We start from the raw sequence: 20,812 nt of genomic DNA on the forward strand, positions 1-20,812 counted from the left end.
TTCAAACAGTATTTCACCTAGTAATGAAGTTAAGGGATTACAGCTTATGTATTCAGGGGAAAAATTTACTGCTTAAATTACATCAACATATTATGTCATTAGCATTGTCCATAGCAATATTTTTCTAAGTCTTTTTAAAGTTATTAGCCACAAATGCCTGAAGTTTATATTTTAATGTAAAATATGAATTTCAGTATACTTAGGAATAATTAATTCACGTTTTGATTAGAATTTTTGCTTTAATCCTTTTGCATCAGATTTTTGGTAAAAGCTGTGAGAGATGATCCCTGCCGTTCATGAAAGTATTTTTGGTCAGGAACACTGTAACTGCTACATTTATAAACAACATTTATAAACAAAGTTCACTAATGACGAAGATCATGAGATACAGATTCATGGCCATGCACCTAATTGTTGCAATTATGTATCATTTCTAGAAATTAAATGCCCATGTTTGGGCAGCTAAGTGTATTATTATCTGCACATTTTATTTTTGTACACTGCTGTCAAGCCAGGGTATTTTTCTTTCTCTCATTGCAGAGTCTTTTATAGTCTCCCATTTTCTCTTGGGGGAAAAAAAAAAGATACAAATTATTTTTTAGAAGTGGAGTGGTGGTGCTCTCAGGCTTATAACTTAATTCTCATTTTTGTCCTTTTTCCTTTATTATTTGGGGATTCATAGGGGTGTCTAAACATTTACAGTCCTCTGTTAGCAGCGTTTCTCATGTAACAATTGAGCTCTCTCATTTTAATTAGTACTATTCAGGTTTTTGAATCTCTACAATTCTTTAGATTTCTTTGCTAACGTTGTTTGTTTCACTTCTCTCCTTGCCAATATGTTCCAAATACAATATGAACTGTGTTTTCTTACTGCTTAATACCCCATGCTATATATACTCTGGTAATCTCTGTAGAACAATACAGAGTAATTTAGAAACCACGCGTTTGTCATTATTGACCAATTCAAACCAGTAGCATTCAACTTTCTGAAAGCAGTGAGTCTTTATAGAGGAATTTGGCGGGAGGGAGGAGGGCAGGGGTCGAATCACATAGGAGATTGTGAAACCCTAACATCAAAAACACAGTGTTGGTTTCATGTCAGCACGCACATAACAACTTCATGCAAAAAAAAAAAAAAAGAAAATTCAAACCCTGTTTACATCCAAATTATAATGATTCAAAGTGAAAAATAATACAGTCTTCCTGATTGTGAGTTACCACCGTTCAAGTGTATCATGTTGGAATGAGACATATATAATCTGAAAAGAACAAGATGCATCAAGGGTAGTGTCTGAACTCTCTGTTTATCCAGGAGCTGATTTTACGGTGCAGAACTAACCAGTGTCCACTGAATTTCACTCTGAAACCAACTAAATCGATTTGAGGAAAGAGTTGTTCAGAGGAACTGAATGATAAGGCATGGAGTGTTCTTAGCTGGAGTGTTAGAGAAATCCTTTTAACAGTCTTTAGTGAGCAGGGCAAGTAAATCACAAATCACTGTTAGCAGATTCATGGAAGAAAATTAATCGAATCAGACGAGATAATCTGATAAGGGTAAAATTGCTGAGGAAACAGTCTTGCCTCATATTGGAGAATGTAAGACAACAGTCTGATTACTAGGAGTCGTTATGAATAGGTGAATTATGTGCTAAATAATCATCAGAGTAAATCAGCATTTATTAATTCTTTTCTCTTTAAGCAATTCACAGTTGTAAGTTAAAGCCGCTCTCTCTTTGAAGACCCATCTTTTATAATTTTTATTAGAGGTAATTTATTATTTGCATTACCTGTATTTACTTCATAATTGAACATTTTGCATTCAAATTTATGTAATGCATTATGCTTGAGAATATATTTCTGCCTGATTAGCATAAATAGTCACTTACCTCATGAATTACTAACAAAGTTTATCTTAAAATATAGGTTTTTTTATTAAGTGGAACGCAAACATATGTACAATAAATTCTGATTTTCCGGTGCAGTTAGAGAATGGCTCACATTTGGTTTCAGGGAAGCCAGGCTTTAAGGGGAGGGGAGTAATCATGAGGAGAGAGCAAAAAAGAGACAAATCAGATTTGGAGGTTTCTCTGGGGGGGTACCATTTTGATGGGGGATTGTGCCTGGTAGGGGGCAGGGGGGAAAGCGCAGAAGAAGGGTCTGGGGTCTTCATACACTGTTTAGGTTGTTTACTGGAAAGTGGATTCTGAAAACAAAAAGCCCTGCAACTCACCATCTGTGCCTTTGTGAAAGACCACGGTTGCAAGTATATCTCATATCTCTCAAGTTTGGGGTCTTGTTTATGTTATGTGTGTTTATTTGTATCAGGCTCCCAAAGGGCTCTACCTTAGAACACAGCACACGTCATTTAGTCAGGTTCTTGCTTGTTTTGCACCAGAGATGTGGGAAAGCCAGATGTTTTCTCGAGTGAGAATTCCTAGGACGGCTTCCCCACATTTACTCCAGCTCCTGTCCTTTCCTCACCCAACTAAGACACCCAGTGAGGCCTGGTGGACAGGAGGGGATTACTAAACAGCTCTGTGCATACACCAGCATCTGATCGGGATTAATCAACAGCTCTGTGCATACACCAGCATTTGAGCGAAAGGACTTCTTTGGCATTTAGGCACCAGAGAGAGATTCAAAATTAGAGACCTCTTCCCTATTCTCACCATTCCAGATCAACAGATTCCCATGCTTGTCTCTTTTTTCCTTTTCTTTTTTCCTTCTTTCCTTTTTTCCAGAACACAGATGTCTCCCTAGCATGTTCTTTTCCTTTAGTTGGGAACCACTTGCAATTCAGCATTCCATCGTTATACCCTTTCTGATCCTACTCACAGAGCTACACCACGGAGGGAATTTGTCCCGAAAGCATTCAGCCCTTCGAAGGTTTATCATGCTAAAGTCAGAACTGATTTTTTTACAAAAAGCAGGAATACAGGAACGGACATAATAGTGGGACAGTGTTGGTTCAGGCTGTGTCTTCTGTGCAGGAGACGTCAGGGGACAGACTCCGTAGAGTTGCAGTCACTTTCCTTCCTCCCCCTGGGTCTGGGGTGATTCTTAGGTCCTGGTCCAGTGGCATTTAGCAGCCATGTGCCCTGGGAGCTGGAACCTTGAGTCCTAGAAAACACAAAACCAGGCTTAAATGCGTGCATGTTGACCGGAGGACTCTGCTGAGGCAGAGGGTTTCTGAATCTCTGTTTCTGAGTTTGTTTGGCTGGACCGGAGAGGAGAGATCCCTCGTGGCCGGTATTATATCTCTGTTCTCGGTTGCATCGAGGCTTTTGCTGAGCTTTCGCACATGTTGTTCTGTGTACTGAAAACACCAAACCTGCCCAGGAACACCCTCACGGCCTCATCCATTGTGAAGGTGTTCCTGGTCCGAACAGGCCTTCTCTGTTCTGGAGAACAGAGAATTGGGTAGGATAAGCCCTCCCACCCCTAATAAAAATGAAAGTCACATTTATAGATCCTTTTGCTAGTATTCTTATTTAGTTGTTTTATAAACCATGATCCATGTTATTGGTTAAATAGAAATGTTTGAACCAGACCGAAAGGGGAGGACATCAAACAAAGGAACCACTATTCCTCATCTCCACCCTGGCCCCCTAATTATGGTCTCAGGCGTTACCATCTGTGATAATTGGGGTCTGGGTGTATACTCTCTGCAGAGTGGAACTGTAGCAGGCACACCATTCTTCACCCTAACAATCTCAGAAAGCAGCTTGGGGCATGCCCCTGTTCTTTGGGGAGAACCTCAGACTAGGGGGAGTGTAGAAGTCTGACCTTAACACTTTCCCTCCAGTGAACAATCAATGGGACTCTGGTTTGCAGCCCTGGCCTGCAAATGGTCAGCGCTCAGGGCTGGTTTCGGCACAGCAGCCCGTGAGACCGTCAGGGGCCCAGGAGGACATCAGCATTTCTTCTAAAGTCAGAGTTAAAGAAGTGAAACTCATCAAGCATGGATTACAACTGTCATTATACCAACACAGCTATAAAATATAATCAAGTTTCCTTACGGAAGAAGGAGTCCTTGGAAACCAAAGTGAGTAGCACCCACACAAGTCTGCCTGGGGCCCTGGTAGCATGTACTTGATTACCTCCAGTGACCGGGTGCTTACTGCTCCCTGTTTTACCTTCCAGCTGGTCCGTCTGTCTGCCCACAGTCCTGAGACTTGTCAGGAAAAACTTTTTGTCTGTCGAGTATAGAGTCATATCTCTTTCTTCTGTGCGTGAGTCTAGAGTTTATACACTTGAAAGGCTGTAATGAGCCCTTACACCCCTCGGGGTGTCCCAGGAGTAGAAGACAGCCACTCTGACACCCTTTCCCTGCCATTCATTCCATTCGTTTTCACTTCTGGACATGCCCAGTGCCTTCAGCACGTTCACAAATGCCTGCATTTCAAGTGCCCCTGCCTCACGGCTGCCGCCCTGCTCTTAGGGTTCAGATTCCAGAGCTGAACCCAGATCCCCAGGTGTGAGCGTCTTATCACAGAGCAGGCACCGCCTTCCACCTCTGGGAGCTGCAGCCTGTCTGCTCTCGTGCACCAAGTAATTTCCCTGGTCTCCCCAGTAGACGCAGAACGCCGGTGACTCACCAAGGCTGGCCCCAGGCCCCTTCTCCTCGTCCTTCCCCCGTCCTCTGTTTGTGGGCTTGTGTTTTTGAACCCGAGCATGGAAACATACAATGATCTCCAGTAGGATCCATCTGTCTCCTGTCGAGCCGGGTCCCTACCTGTCTAAATCTCTCTTTGGATCTAGAATGTGCCATCAACGAGGTTTAGTTTGCTTTCCACCTCTGTGGTAGCCGCCAATGAAACGGGCATGCTTTTTCTGTGACTTCACCTCTCGGAAACAGGACCCTCACCTGCAAAATGGGTGCTGGTCAGGGTCAGAGATTGTGCCTGTGAAGTGTCTGCTACCATGGGAGGACGCAGGGCAGCTCCCTAAGTGGCTGGAGCCCTTCTGCCCTTCCAGCTCTCCCTGAGTTGTTGATGACAGTATCGCAGGGGACCAAGCCTCGACGGTCCCTCTCAGCCCTTCATCATTACACAAAATGACTCACTGGATTATTCGAGTCCCCTAGTGGACATCCTAAATTAAATGGGCCTGAAACATCACCAAATCAGCAGGGCAATGCAAGTCAAAACCGCCATGAGATACCACCCACCCCCCAACCTGTTAGGATAGCTATTATCAAAAAGACAAAACATAACAGCTGGCAAGGATGTGGCAAAAAAGGGAACCCTCGTGCACCGTTGGCAGAAATGACAGTTGGTGCCGCCCCTTATGGGTATGTATCCAAGGGAAATGAAATCAGCATCTCAAAGAGCTATCTGGAGTCCCATGTTTATCACAGCAGTACTTACAATAGCCAGGATATGGAAACAGCCTAAGTATCCATCCGTAGGTGAAGGGATAAAGAGAATCTGATACATGATACACAAGGGAATACTATTCAGCCTTAAAAAAGAAAGCGATCCTGCCGTTTGTGACAATGTGGATGAACCTGGAGGGCGTTGTACTAAGTGAAATAAGCCAGACACAGAAAGACAAGTGCCATCTGATCACATTTGTAACGGAATCTGAAAAGGTCGCACTCACAGAACGGAGATTAGAACAGTGGTGATGGGGGAGTCAAGGGTGGAGGAGAATGGGGCAAGGCTGAGCCAAGGTAGGAAGTGTCAATTACGCAGGATGTATTCATTTCGCAGCATCTGGCCATGTTTGATAAATTGCACCTGTTGTGCAGCATACGGGAGACCTGCTTTACAGCATATTGGCTGTAGTGACCAATATTGTATTGTACACCGTGTATTGTAATTTGCCAAGAGTGTCGATCTTCAGTGCTCTTAACACACACACACACACACAAGGAAGACGGCAACTGTGATGTAATGGATGTATTAACTAGCATGGTTGTGGTGGTGATTTCACAATGTATACACATACCAAAACATTACATCATATACCTGAAATATGTGCAATTTATATTTGTCAATTTTGCCCCGATAAAGTGGAAACAATAGAACTGGCCTATTTGGTAATTGGGGTCGTTTTAAACTCCATGGGGATGTACCCTTCTAATCAATTCTAAAGGAACTTTACTTTTTTTTTTTTTTATTGTATAGACACAGCTCTCTGTCGAGGATGGCAGGTAACTTAGATAACTGTTTAAAGTTTCACCTGCTCTGACCTCTGTAAACCTCTGCCCTGTCAAAATACTCAGTAGTTGTCCAAAGCTGGGACCTCAGAGACTAATAAAAAATAGATGTAACCTAGAAAACCTAAGCAGAAGAGCTCTGTGTGTGTATAAAAGACTCTTTGTGGTCTGTTCCTTCGCCCTGGCTGCTTCTCTCGTTTCCACCGCCACCTTCCCTGCATTTCCCAATGCCAGTTTTGAGGCCGCGAGGCTCTGAGGCACTTTCTTGAAGAGTCCAGAGTTGCCAGTGTCTACCTTTGAGCTGCCACTGATTCCCCCTGGTCTCTCTTGAAAGGAGCTCAATGTGCAGACTTTTGCAGACTCTGCCCTTTGTGGCTCCCTTCGCTTCTCCTTGCAGAGAAAGCTGGGCATGAAAGCAGGAGGGAGCCGGTGAGCATTTATGACCGGCTGCCCAGGGTCTGTGTCCTGCTTGAGAGCCTGGGGCCAGCTGTCACAGCGGACCAGGCCGGGGTTGTCATCAGGGCCTGGAGGAAGGATGGGGACTCTTGGGTGAGTGTCCCCATGGGTTCCAGGCTCCACGAAGAGCTGCTGATGTGGGCTGATCATGTGGGTGCTGGCAGGTCGGGGAAGGGGGGTCGGCGTGGAGACAGGGTACTCATTCACCCTCTGACCTCAGCAAGGCTACACTGTCTTCGCCAGCCCATTTCTCTAGCTGAAAATGGTCTGGACTGCATGAAGAGGTTAAAAAAAAACAAAACAAAACCTGGATTGCACAGAGGTAACATTCTCAGCCCTTTGATGCTGAATACAGGGTAGGTAACCGCAGACCAGACGCCATATAGACAGAGCTGATGTGCTGGGGTGTTGCAAAGCACTGGTGGGTCGTGATGACAAAGTCAGAATATCTTTGGGGTCAAAACGACAGAGCCAGCGCCGTGGGGGCAGAATGGGAGGGCCAAAGCCTCCTGCATCTCCAGGCCAGAGCACGCTGGGGTTGTAGGTCAACGCTATTTACAGCCTTTGGGGGGCAGAGAAGCGAGAGAGTGAACCGCGGATTCTGGGGGGCTGAGCCAGGAGGTGCTGCCCTTTGGTGCCAGGCCACCACGAGGCCTGAATCCTGCTCCGTCCCAGGTGTGAGGCCTGGGCAAGTCGGTGGACCCAGTCTCTGGGCCAGAGTCTCCTCCTGGGTCAAAGGTGGGAGGGTTTCCGTCACCACAGTGAGCATGTGTACCCAGGGCTTGCACACGTCAGCTGGCTGCTGGTAAGTGTTCAAAAGAATGGACCTGTTTGTACGAGCCGAGGGCTGTGCTGACATCCTGCGTGCCCCGTTTCCATCCACGGCGTCTCGTGCACACGAGAGTCTCGGGAAATGTCCTCCTTTCTGTCTTCTCTGCTTCTGCCTTCAGGCTGTAGTCACCCCGAGACCTGGCAGGGTTCCTCTCTTTCCCTTTCTCCTGAGTCTCTGCACGCTTTTGCCCACCAGAGCACCTCCTTCCCCGTGTGCCCTCCGTCCTATCTCCCGGCTCATCCTGATTCCTCTCCAGGTTCTGGGGCAGGCTCGCTGTCCCACCCCTGTGCCCACTTCCTCTGAGTCCTCCTGGTGCCACCTCAGTTCCTCACCTGCCCTGGCAGCACGGTGAAGCCGGGAGCACACCTCTCACCTCTCCATCGTCTTTGCCTGTTGCAATGCTCGGCACACAGTAGGTGCTCAAAAAATGTTTATCAAATGTAAGTGGCATCCTAGGTGTTGCTAGTGGTGAAGAAGCTGCCTGCCAATGCAGGAGACACAAGAGATGGGGCTTCAAACCCTGAGTTGGGAAGATCCCCTGGAGGAGGGCATGGCAACCCACTCCAGTATTCTTGCCTGAGGAATGCCATGGACAGAGGAGCCTGGTGGGCTACAGTCCATGGGGTCTCACAGAGCCAGACATGACTGAGCGCGATCATATATAAATATATATATACACACAGGCACTCTGGCTCCTTGCGTCATTTTCTGAAGTGCTAAGGCACACGGAATGTCCTGCCAAGTGTCCCAGAAAACGTGCCTGTGAGAGGGGGTGGCTGGCTGCTGTGTTGCAAGGAGGCAGCTCCTATGCTCCCCTCTCACGAGTCTCACGGGCACCTCCTCAGTTACCAGGAAGCTTATCTTATGCACTGATGCGCCCGTGTCCTCCTGAGCCAGACCTGGCTGGAGACGCGCGGGCCCCGGAAGCGAGGTGGATGCCGGCAGAGCCTGCCGGGACGGGACTCTGGACGAGCGCTGAAACGCCCGGGTGCACTGAGGTGTGTCGTCTGGATTCCAGTGCTGGCCGCCGCCACGGGCCTCCTTCCAGCCTTGAGTCATGGCTGCCTCCCCCGGGGCTTCGAGGCACACGGACACTCTTTTGTAATCTTCAAGTGTAAGAAAGCCAGCCTGTCCCCGTTTCCACATGCCCACACGCCGCACTCTGTCCCCCAGCACGGCTCCTGTGCGAGGCTGGGCCAAGCTCCGAGCACGGGGGCTGACGTCGGAGAGGCATTTAATAAAGCTGAGGCATCACTGCTGCTCCCAGAAGCCCTCCCGACTCCTGCCTTTTACTTACCCTATTTATACACCCACGGGTGTATCCTGACCTCTCTTCCAAGGCCTCTGGGGCTTTGGGAGCGCACGCTGTGGTGGCTGCTGCTACTTCTTTGCTGTGCCATCTCCAAGTTCTTGACGTGCTCTCTGAGTCTTGGTCTTCGGCGTTCCATGGGGCCTCAACTGCTGGCCCTCTCTGAGTTCTAGTGGAGAAAGTTTGACAGAAACTGACATAAGCAGAAAGCGAACTTATGGGCCCATGGGCCCAAATGGTGCAGGGACAGGGCTGGCTGCAGGCTGGGGCAGGAGCCCCACGATGCCCCTGGGTCCTGCTTCTTCCCGCCTGTCCTTCCTGGATTCCCGGCCAGGTCTCCAGGGGGCTCCAGCTCCCATAGGTCCTATGGTGGTCGGTCTGAAGTCCCAGTTGGGCAAATCAAAGCCATGGCTGGGGTCAAATCATTTGACTAGTTATCCACCCACCCTGCTCCAGTCTTTATAGCAAAGGGATGAAATGTGTTGATTGACTCTTCTCTGGCAGCTCACACAGTAAAGAACCTGCCTCCAATGTGGGAGATCTGGGTTCCATCCATGGGTCGGGAAGATCCCCTGGAGGAGGGAACGGCAACCCACTCCAGTATTCTTGCCTGCAGAATCCCATGGACCGAGGAGAGGGGTGCGCTACGTGCAGAGAGGTGAACACAACTGAGCAACTAACACTTTCACATTAAGCTCAAAAACCTGCGGGCAGGGACACGGGAAATCGCTGAGTGTGAGGGAGGCGCTGTGTGCCATGGCGTGGGGCCCGTCACCAAATGATGGCATAACTGACCGCTGGAACGTGGGAGTTACTCACCCAGGGCTTGCCCTAGGCTTTAACGCACTGTCTTTTCACAGTGGCCCACGGAGACATGTGCTGCTCTTTCTGTTTAGCTCAGAAGGAAGCTAAGGCGCAGAAGCACTATGGAGCGTTCCCAAGGTCTCTCAGCTGGTGAGTGGTACGGGTGTGAGTGCAGCATGGCGCAAAGTTCACGCTCCGACCGTCTTATTATCTAGTGGGAGGGGGAGACACACCGGAAACACAGAGGCAAATAGTACGTCCTATAGTAGACTCTGTAACGTAATGTGGCACAGCACAGCGTAATTAGTACAGTATTATATAATACCTCATTGTATATAAAATCACATCGTGCATCACGTCCTGGAAGGCATTGGGAAGTGGGCCTTTTTTTTTTTTTTCTTTTTGCCATTGCCTCGTGGCTTCTGAGATCTTAGTTCCCCTGACCAGGGATCAAACCTGGGCCCTTGGCAATGAAAGCTTGGAGCCCTAATCCCTGGACCACCAGGGATTCCCAAAGAAGCCGTCCATCCTGAGAACCCTCCTGCCCCCAGCATGGAGCAGCAGGGGTCCTGGGCAGGTGCCGACCAGCTGACAGTGAGTCACTCTGTGTGAACCGCGGGCGTCCTTCGGTTGAAGGATGCCGTGGCAGCAGCAGTATTATTACAGTCGTCTGTTTGCTTCTGTCATCTGAGATAGACAAAGAGTCAAGAGAAGACATTTTGAGGAAAGATCCAATGAGCTGAAATTTCTACACACACAGCCCTCTGGCTTCCACTGCTGGTGGGCATTTATAGATGTCAGGCTGACCCTGTGTCCCTAAGACCGTCTTACTGGACCCTTGCAGTGGATAAGACCCCAGGAGACCTGTTTACTGGCAGGTAGAAAAGGAGTTAAGGGTTAATAGCAAATGATACCGAGCTATTGTGTTCAACACTTAATCTTTCTCTCTTCTTTTTTTTTTTTAAAAAAATCCTTTCTCATTTTTAAAATTTCTGTTGCTATCCCTGAATTGGGTGTTTACTAAGCTACCCACTCGAATATTTTTGCCTGGAGAATTCCATGGAGAGGAGCCTGGTAGGCTACAGTCCATGCGGATGCAAAGAGTCGGACATGACTGAGCAACTAACACACACATGTACACGCACACACACACATACATGAACACACACACACACACACACAATATGCTGTGGTCTGTTCATGGGTTGTTTTGGAGTGCTAAAATGCACAGACTGAGCTGAAGAGTGAAGATTTTGTTTTAAGGATATCCCTTTTCCTGGCCTTCTCAGAACACAGGTTTCAAGGCAAATAACTTAGCTTGGGCTTCTTCACTTCACCCCTGCCTCTCCTCTGTAGCCTAGTAAGCAGTATGTGAGGCATTTCACCCAAGCATCAGAGCAATTATGAAAATACTCCTGAGATTAAGTTCACATCTGCAACCTAAATTGCAAACATCTCACCTCCCTCCACCATCCTGGTGTCATCTGATCTCAGCTCCCTCAAGGTGACTAAGAGTCTAGTCATTAATATAACACCCACCCGCTTTATTGGGACTTACCGTCAGAAAGGTCTGTTTCCAGAAACCGCCTGCTCTGAAGGCAGCTGCAGGGCCGGCCCTGCTTGGCCATGGCACAAGTCCGTGCGTTGTCTTTGCACCAGAATCACTTTCCCAACCTGAATGCCGTCAGATTGCGGTCCGTGTTCTATGAGGCGGGGAGGAAAGGCTTGGTTTTAAGTTACATGATGGGGGAATTAGACTTTCAGAAGCTAGCACCGATTGTCCACACTTCCACCTTTCCAACAACGCTGGGACCATGAGGTAGGAACGTGATGATGGTGAGCCTGACGATGGTGTCAAACTACCGCTATCACGGAACACAGCGGAGAGAGAAATGAGCCCCACGGAGAAGCAGCCATTCACATCCGCAATACGGGCAACTCCATAAGACAGGTGCTCCAGGTTCTTCAACAGCCAAATGCCCTGTAAGGGATGGGGAGAAAGGGAGGCTGTTACAGATTCAAGCAGACGTTCTTTTAGGGCTAAAAGAGAGGGCTCAAACCCAGAGAGGCAGCAGTGGACGGGGGGGGGGAGTCGGCCGGGGGGGAGGGGTCAGGGGTCACTGTCTACACTGACTGCCTTTCCCAGGTCCTTGCATTTACCTGTGCTGAGGTCCCCTTCCGCGGGAGACCTTCTTTGGCCGCTTCTCCCTAATCCGAGCTAGGTGGTGTATTTCCACTCAGGGCTCCGATACTGGCATGAGGTCTTTCCACACTTTGTGTGGAAATTATCCATATCTGTTTGACTTTTTAAAAATTCAAGGCAGCCGTAGATCCACATGCAACTGGAAGAAATGGATACAATTTTCTTACACATATGGGTTTATGGGCTTCAAGACGCAGACCGTTTTCGTCACCAGGATCCTGCCCCTCCTCTTTTGTAATTGCCCTGTGACTCTCTCTTTTCCCTTATGATTCGGAGAGCATCTTGACCCAGGGGTCTTATGTTTCACTTCTGTTTCCTGGTTCAAGCAAACTCCTCCAACCAGCACCTGACTTCCAGGTGCTCCTACGTGAAAGCTTGTGGAATAGACTCAAATTGGACCACAGTGAGAGAGCAGGAAAGTCAGGATACTTTCTAGAAAGGCTTTGGCCAAGAGGGACAGAACTATCTCCGGGCACAAAGAGCTGGTGGCTCACAGTCTTCCGGCTCCTTTCCTCTAGAGGATGGTGACGATCTCAGTGGCAGCCCCGGCAATCTCGTCGCCTTAAACGATCGTCTTCTTAGTTGATTCAAACAGAAACCTGCACCGAGGGAAGCACAGGTTTCTCTGCAAAATGAACACGTGCACGGCTGACTTGTTTTTTAGTTCTAACTTTGTGCCTTTTGTGTCCTCTTTCCACGAATATGGGGGCTCTGAGGTTAACGCACTTGAAAATGATGGATTCGTGGTGATTTGGGCCACGGGGACACCTCCCCTGATGGGGACAGTTGAGCCAGGAATGGGGAGGTCGTCAGCAAGGGTGTTGGGGTTTTTCTTTAGACTTCCTTGTGAGACTTGGAAGAAGGCCCGCTTTCCTTCACTAGCCTCCAGCCCACTCTAGGTTTTCATCCTACTAATGGCAGGATTTTCAGAAACCATCTTGAGGAGCGGGGATCCTCAAATTACCCCCAAGGACTTGCTCAGATGCCTCACTGTGGCAGGAAGATGCTGACGATGCATCTGAATCCCTAGGTCTTGCTGAAGGAACGAACACCCCAGCATGTAAGGTGAGCCTGAGTTTTTCCCCAAGTCTTGAACGGGAGTGACAGCTGACCCTGACTGGAGTCATTAAGTATCAGATCTTTTCTCATTGGAAGCTTGTCCCGCGTCAGGCTGCGGGTTCCCTGGGTAGCGTGCTCTGTCCCTCAGTCACGTCCGACTCTTTGAGACCCCATGGACCGTGGCCCGCCAGGCTCCTCTGTCCGTGGGATTTCCCAGGCAAGAATACCGGAGTGGGTTGTCATTTCCTCCTCCAGGGGATCTTCCTGACCCAGGGATCGAACCCATGTCTCCTTACATTGGTAGGTGGATTCTTTACCAGGAAGCCCTGTGAGTTGGGCAGATGAAGGGATTTAAAACAAAAAACAAAAAACAAAAAAAACAACCCTGTTGCTCCTCCATAGCTACGTTTCATTCCATCTGCCTGTTCATTCATCCATCTGTCTGTCCATCCTCCCGTTTTTATGCACAAGGTGCAGCTCTCCTTCAGCAGCTCCAGGGGACACGTGCAAGGCCACTGAAGCAGTAGCTTTTTGAGCTTCTTTGCAGTATCTTCCAGGCACAAGCACATCATTGCCTCTTAGATACAATAAGAACGTCAGCCCCTCTGAATATACAAAAAACAGCTTATTGGTGACCAAAAGAACTCCTGTTACTTTCCTCCTGCTCTAAGTAAGAAAACACCCTGAAGAATCTGACATGAAAGTAGCACTCTTACTCGGATATGCGCCTCGCCGCTGCCAGCCCTGAGTGTATTTTGCGTTTTGGTTTTCCGGCATTGCAAATCTCACCGAGTATTATCTATTCATTTTCCCCCTCACTGGTATCTATTCACCTCTCTGGGGGAATCTACTTCCTGTGGAGGTCCCTGTGATTATCCCACTCCACTTGAGGAAGAAGAGAATCTCTCCCGAACAGCCTCACCCCAGCCCTCCTGAAGCTCCGTCATGATGGAGCATGCCTCACAGAGAGATGCACCTCGGCTCACTGTCATTGGCGTCCCGCCGTTCCATGAGAACCGACGGTTTGAGATGGAATGGGATGTTCTCCTGAAGGTTTATAGCTGTGTCTTCTGAGCCCAGTATACGGCTCTCTGGCACCACTGGATAAGCGCTCCCATTGTTCTGCACCTCACGGACCTTTTCCAGCAACTAGAACTGAAATCCAACTCTCTGCTCACCTAATTTCTCCAAATACAGTGATGCAGTCTCATTGCAAGCGCCCTTATTGGCAAATCCCTGTCTCTAGCGGTCTGGCACCAATTCTGATGTTATTCAACAGGAATCGGGAAGAGAAAACACGCACTAAACCAATGGAAGGAGAAAAGACACAGGGGGAAAAAATAAAGCCAGGACTTAACACCGTGCTCAGGTTGTCGCGCAGGCGCGGAGAATGGAGACGTTCGGTGGGAGTGAGGAAGAATAGCAGGCCAGGTCAGCGCTGGGCTGTTCTGAAGTTAAGGCCATGAACCCTTACAGAGCTTATAGGGTTCGGGGGCCACTACAGAGGACATGCTGAGGGGTGGGGCTTTTCCATTGTCCTAAGGGAGCACATACTGACACCTTGTCTTAACTCATCTTTCTGCATGGGATGTTTGGGGATTGTCTCTCTCTGCAGAATGTCAGAGCTATATCAGAGGCTCACAGACCTGCATCTTAGAAGTCTATAATCCTGTATGTGGAGCCCATCAAAGCTGCTTCTGTTTCAGAGCGGATGGGAGGACCCCCACACGGTGCTTGATGCGTGGCAGCTAAAAATTGGTTCCCTTCTTATTTCCAACTTGGGAGGCACTGGGAGGAGTCAGTGTATCTGCTGGAGGTACCACTTCCTTTGTAGAAACACTTCATTTCAATCAGTCATCCACCAACCTGTGTCCCATCATGACAGTTAAGAACCCTCTGGTCCAGAGCTTTCGGTTTCCCATTCACAGAGTAAGCCCTGCCCGAGCCACGACGGGGTGGCCGGGCTGGGAGAAGACGCTGACCTCCCTGAGCCCTAGTCAGTACTCTTTGTAAGAGATGACCCCCTCCTCTTCTTTGTCCCCGGTGAGATGGTGACTTAGCTGTGATGGGAGCTCCCCTCTTCCCCCGGAGGCTCCCTTCCAGGTGAGACCTGTGGTGAGTCTGACGCCTGCGTTTAGTGTTATTACTGATCATCAGCTTTCTGAGCAAATTCATAGAAACGTGTGACTCGGCTTGTTTTTGCTTCTGAGAATGGGAGGTTGAGCGCCTGTTCCTTGGAGGAAGTTCTGTGGCTGAGAGAGAAAGAAAATCGTGTACCCAAGAGACCTCCTCCCCAGCTGCTGTTTGGTTGTGTGGCACTAATGAGCCAGGTTCCAGTTGGCCTAGAGTCTGGGAGTTAATGGGAAAAGTCACTCCATGGAGGTGAGATGGTCCGCAAGTTTCCCTGGTCAGCCTCCTGGGGACTTCTGCACCACGTGGGCTCAGCCTGCTGGTAACAAGGTGATGGTTACCAGCCTGTTGGTTTTTTCAGAGGCAATGGCTGGGCAGCTCTATCTGGGCACATGGGCTGGCAACCAGGAAGTTGGAGGGACAGACCACAGCCCCACTTCTGCCCCTGCCTGTGCCCAGGAGGAACAAACGGGTCACAGCCCCGCTGTCGGTCAGTCACGATGGGCCACCTGCCAGGGCAGGGCGGGCGGCGGGGCCTGGGAACAGAGGGCGTGTGTGAGGCCGCAGCCCGGGCACTGCAGCCTCGCCAGGTCACCCAGGGCTCGCGGGGCCCTGTGAGCACCCTGCTCAGACCAGCGTGAGGTGCGCAGCCTCCCACACGGGCAGCTGGCATGACTGCAGGCAAGGGCAGGCGCACAGGGCACCAGGAGGAGGCGGAAGCTTGGGAAACAACAGCCGCCTCCTCTCTGCCCCCCCGATGGGAAGTCAGGGCAGGGCGGAGGAGGAGGGGGATCAGGTTGAGGGCAGGGGGCCACCAAACCACTTGGCTTTTGAAAGATGGGGCTTGAGGGCTACCAAAGCCTTGAGAAAGCCCAGGAGAGCACCCCAGGTCCTTGGGCTCGGGGTCAGACCTCAGATGATGTTTGAACAGAAGACAAGAAAATAGCGATCCAAGTTCCTTATTTCTCTTCCCCATACCCCCAGCACATGGTTTATAGGGGCCCCTATTAAAGGCCTGCCTGGTGGCTCAGTAGTAAAGAATCCATCTGCCATGCAGGAGACTCGGGTTCAGTCCCTGGGTCTGGAAGATCCCCTGGAGGAGAGCATGGCAATCCACTCCAGTATTCTTGCCTCAAGAACCCCACAGACAGAGGAACCTGGTGGGTTATGGTCCATGGGGTTGCAAGGAGTCAGACATGACTGAGCGACTAAAACAACAGCAATAACGATAAAGGCCAGCAGCATCTTAATCATGCGCACACCCGGGTCACTCACGTGCAGCATGAACCCACCCAAGCATCAGCAGACACTTCTCGTATCACCCTCTGAACACGTCTGTTACAGTTCATCGGTGACTATTTATCTCCATATACCTGTGAGCTCTTGGAGGGCAGGGAGGAGGGAATTTCATCTTTATCCCTCAAAGGAACATGGCTTATCACATGAATGAAAAGTCGGTCACTTTGGAAATGAGCAATCGCTGTGGATGTTAAGCCAGTCTTCCTGGGGTCCTCTCAGGGGCCGGAGGGCATCTCTTTGTCTCAGGGTCCAATGAGGAAAGCCATGTTCTGCCCCAGTCTCGAGCAGCCCTGGAAGGGCAAAAGTGCATTCATTATCTATCAGCATAATTCAAACCAGATTAAAACGCACCCTTCCTCCCCAAATGACACGAGAACTTGATGCCTAATGTTAATGAATTATGTTCCTGGGTGTTTTTCTTTAATTCTATCTTCATTTCTCATCAGCACAAAAGAATGTTCTTTCTCTTTCTGACTTTACCAGAAATGACACTTGAGCACGAAAGCTTAGATAAGTTTCTAAGTAAAGGAAGAACCATCATTCTCTCACTGTACGTTGACGGCTAACTGGGGAAAGCCATCTACAATCAGAATGTACCACATCCTTCCCATGAAAAGCCCGCTCTGTTTGTGATGCTCTGTTGTCCCAAGCCTGTTCCCCCAGCTTCCCTGGGGTCAAAGGTCAAGTTCTTCCAGCAGCCAAGAGTGAAGAGGTCACCAAGAAGACGGTTTCCTGATTCATCTAAAAAAAGCAAAGGCCCTTCCTCAAAGTGTCCCCCCACCCCAGCTCACACTCCAGTAAGAAGAAAGAGGGAGACGTGGGGGAGATCCGTCAGGAAGGTCCTGGCTGTGAACACGCGTGAGGAAGAGGCCAGGGCAGCAGCATCAAGTGGGAAACCAGGAGACAGCCTCTGTTGCTGGCTTTCCCGCCCTGCACACATCATCGGGAAGCAAAGTCTGTGGACCCCACTCTGGGTCCATCCCCAGCCATCGTTGCGCACTGACCACATTGAGAAAAAAAAAAAAAAAGCAGCTCTATTGGGATAAAATTCAGACACCATACATTTAAAGTGTAGTGCACAATTCAGGTTTGTTTAAAAAAAAAATATATATATATATATATATGCACAAGGTCCACCTCCTGCTAAACCAGTCATCCATCACTTTCCAATTCTCCTTTCCAGTGATCACCAATCCACCTTCTGCCTGTACAGATTTGCCAGTTCTGGACATTTCATATAAACAGAGGCATACAAAAGGTAGTTCTCTGTGTCGGACTTCTTTTACTCGCTTAATGCTTTCAAACTTCATCTGAGTGCAGCACCTGTGTGCGTCCTCCATTCCTTTTCATGGCCGAGTAATATTCCAAAGAACACCATGCTCTGCCGAGCCACCCATTAGTTGGTGGGCGTCGGGGTTGATTCCACCCTTCAGTCATTGTGAGTAAAATTGCTATGAACAGCTGCTGTGTGCCAGGTGTTGGGTGGACACGTGTTTCCATTTCTCTCTGGTCAGTGCCTGGGAGTGGGATTACTGGGTCATACAAGAACATGGTGTTTGAGAAGCAGCCTCGCTGTTTTCTGGCTTCTGCATCTCCTTTCTCTGGGGCCGCACTGTGGCCTGGGAAGTGGTCTCTTTCAGTGTCGTCCCCTCCCTCTGGTCATGTCTCCTGACCCCAGCAGTAGGGAGCAGAGTCTCTCTCCCAACAGACACCTTTAGAGCCTGTACAGGAAGCCAGAGGGATGGAGTCCTGTCCAGTCAGCTGATGCTGGCGCTTCAGCTGGGGCTTGGCTCTCACTGCGGCAACAGCTCGGGAAGAAGCACAGCTTTGGTCCCGAAGGTTCAGAGGTATCTGCCCTGATCTTCCTCCCCGCCCCCGCTGATGACTCGCCAGTCACTGTGGCCTTCCTTGGTCACCAGCTCTTTCCTGCCTTGAGCCTCTGCAGACACCATTTATTTATTTTTTAAATTTATTTTCAGTTAGGGGATAATTGCTTTAAAATATTGTGCTGGCTTCTGCCATACCACGTGAATCAGCTGTAAGCATACATACGCCCCCTCCTCTTTGAACCTCCCTCCCACCGCTCCCATCGCAGCCCTCTAGGTTGTTGTGGAGTGCCGAGATGAGCTCCCTGTGCATAGAGCAACTTCCCATAGCTGTTTGGTATATGGTGATACGCATGCTCGAATGCCACTCCCTCAATTCGTCCCACCCTCTCCTTCCCCCCGCCATGTCCAAAAATCTGTTCTATGTCTGGGTCTCTATTCCTGCCCTGCAAATATGTTCATCAGTACCATTTTTCCAGATTCCATATTTATGTGTTAATAGATGATACTTGTTTTCCTCCTTCTGACTTACTTCACTCTCACACCATTTATTTTGCTTTCTCTGCTTAGATTAGAACATGCCATTCTTCACAAAGCCGGCCAAACGAATGAGCAAATAAATTGAATTCAGTATATTTAATATATTAACTTGCTCAAGGCCATGCAGCTGGTTGATGGCAGACTCCCCACCAGATTCTTGTATCAAAGGCTTTCTTTTGTTTGTTTGTTTTAAACCTCTCCTTCTTCTAGGTGACCACCTAATATATCAACCTGTATTACAGACCTTTCTATTAACCTCTGGATCAAGCCTTCTTGACCTCAGCACTGTGGATATTTGGGGTTGGATAATTCTTGGTGGAGGAGGTTATCCTGTGCATTGCTGTAGGGAGTTTCTGGATTCCTAGCTTCCATGCGCTGGATGCCAGTGGCAAGCCCTGCCCCCCAAACCTCCCAGCTGTAACAACCCAAAATACTTCTGCTGCTGCTGCTGCTGCTGCTAAGTCGCTTCAGTCACGTCCGACTCTGTGTGACCCCAGAGACTGCAGCCCACCAGGCTCCCCCATCCCTGGGATTCTCCAGGCAAGAACCCTGGAGTGGGTGGCCATTTCCTTCTCCAATGCATGAAAGTGAAAAGTGAAAGTGAAGTCACTCAGTCGTGTCCGACTCTTGGCGACCCCCATGGACTGCAGCCCACCAGGCTCCTCCATCCATGGGATTTTTCAGGCAAGAGTACTGGAGTGGGGCTCCATTCTGGCCTTAGCCAAAGGGCTGCAGGGTACAAAATCGTCCAGTAGAGAAACACTGCTCTATAGCTGTTGTCTTCTTCAATGAATGTTGGAGCTGGGACTAGTCAAGGGCCTTTTCCAACCCCTACTTACCAGATAGAATTCTACCCAATTCCCCTCCTTTTTTAAAAAAAAAATTAAATACTTATTTAGGGATATTTTAGCTGCAGCATGCGAACTCTTAGCTGCAGCATATAGGATCTGGTTCCCTGATCAGGGATCAAACTTGGGCCTCTGGCACTGGGAGCGTGGAGCCTCAGATTCCTCCTTCTTCCAGAATTTTTGTCCATTAACACCAACTTAGTGGGATCCTAACCCTCCTGGATCGGGCAGGCAAGGTGATCTTGGCCCTTGAGCCATTTCCTCACAGGGCATTTCTGGGCAGTCTGGATCATCCTTGTCAGAGATCAGAACTTCAGAGTCACAGGAAGGGACGAGAGATGAACGGCAGAAGGAGGCGCCACGACGAACGGGTGCATTTCAAGTGCTCGTGTTCATGGTCAGCAGCCTGTACCTCCCCGCATCCTCAGTCTGAGGGCTGAGTCTGAGAAGCTGAAATGAACACGCCTGCTCCGAGCCAGTAACTGTGCAAACCAGGATGCTCCCCACTCCTGCAGTGCTGCTCATACTGGATGCAACTAGGGGCTCCGTTAGCAACCCCAAAGAAAATATGAGTCTTAGCTGGAGATGACCAAATAACAAGATTCATCTTTTTCCTCCTGGTAGAAACAATAAATTTGCACGATGCATATTAAATGTTTAATTAAAAACCCAATGCAAAAGCATTTTCAGGAAGTTATAAAAGGCCTTTGGAGGAGGTCTGGAAGCCAGGGGTTCTTGGAAGTTTATCAAGCATGCCGCTTCCCATCAGACACCAGGTTTCATCTTTGTTTTGTTTCTCTCTGGAAACAGAGAGAGATGTTGTTTCGCTGAGGACTGCTAACACCACAAAGGGCTGAGACTTTAAGGGTCAAACCACCAAACTCCCTCCAGCCAGAGTCCATCTCCTTGCCTCGCCTGCAGGGGGAAGGGAGTTGGGCGCCGCGAGCGCAAAGCTCGTGTTGGAGAAACATCAAGATCCCAAGAGCAATTTGAAGCTGAAGGGGAAAGTGCTTAGAGACAGAATTCTGCCCCTTTGGCTGTAATTGCCAGTAAGACTTCCTGGGGCCTCGGAGCTGAGCAGAGAAGCCGGGCTCAGATGACGCACCCCAGGTACTCTGACACTGCAGGATGAAACCTTATTTAGTGGCGTATTAATTGAACCCTCACTTCGCGTGGATGGATGGAATTCATATCAGGATGGCCCCTTGCTGCTGGAGATGTCCCTTGCTGCTTGTCTCTGCCCTCCAAAATAGGAACTCACTTCATCGCTGCTTTTTCTCCCCATTTATTCATTCACTCCTGCATTCGTTCGCGTGCTTGCTTCTTCCATTAAAACCGATTTG

The sequence above is a fragment of the Ovis canadensis genome, chromosome 14 (genome assembly GCF_042477335.2).
Source record: "Ovis canadensis isolate MfBH-ARS-UI-01 breed Bighorn chromosome 14, ARS-UI_OviCan_v2, whole genome shotgun sequence".
Classification (NCBI taxonomy): Eukaryota; Metazoa; Chordata; class Mammalia; order Artiodactyla; family Bovidae; genus Ovis; species Ovis canadensis.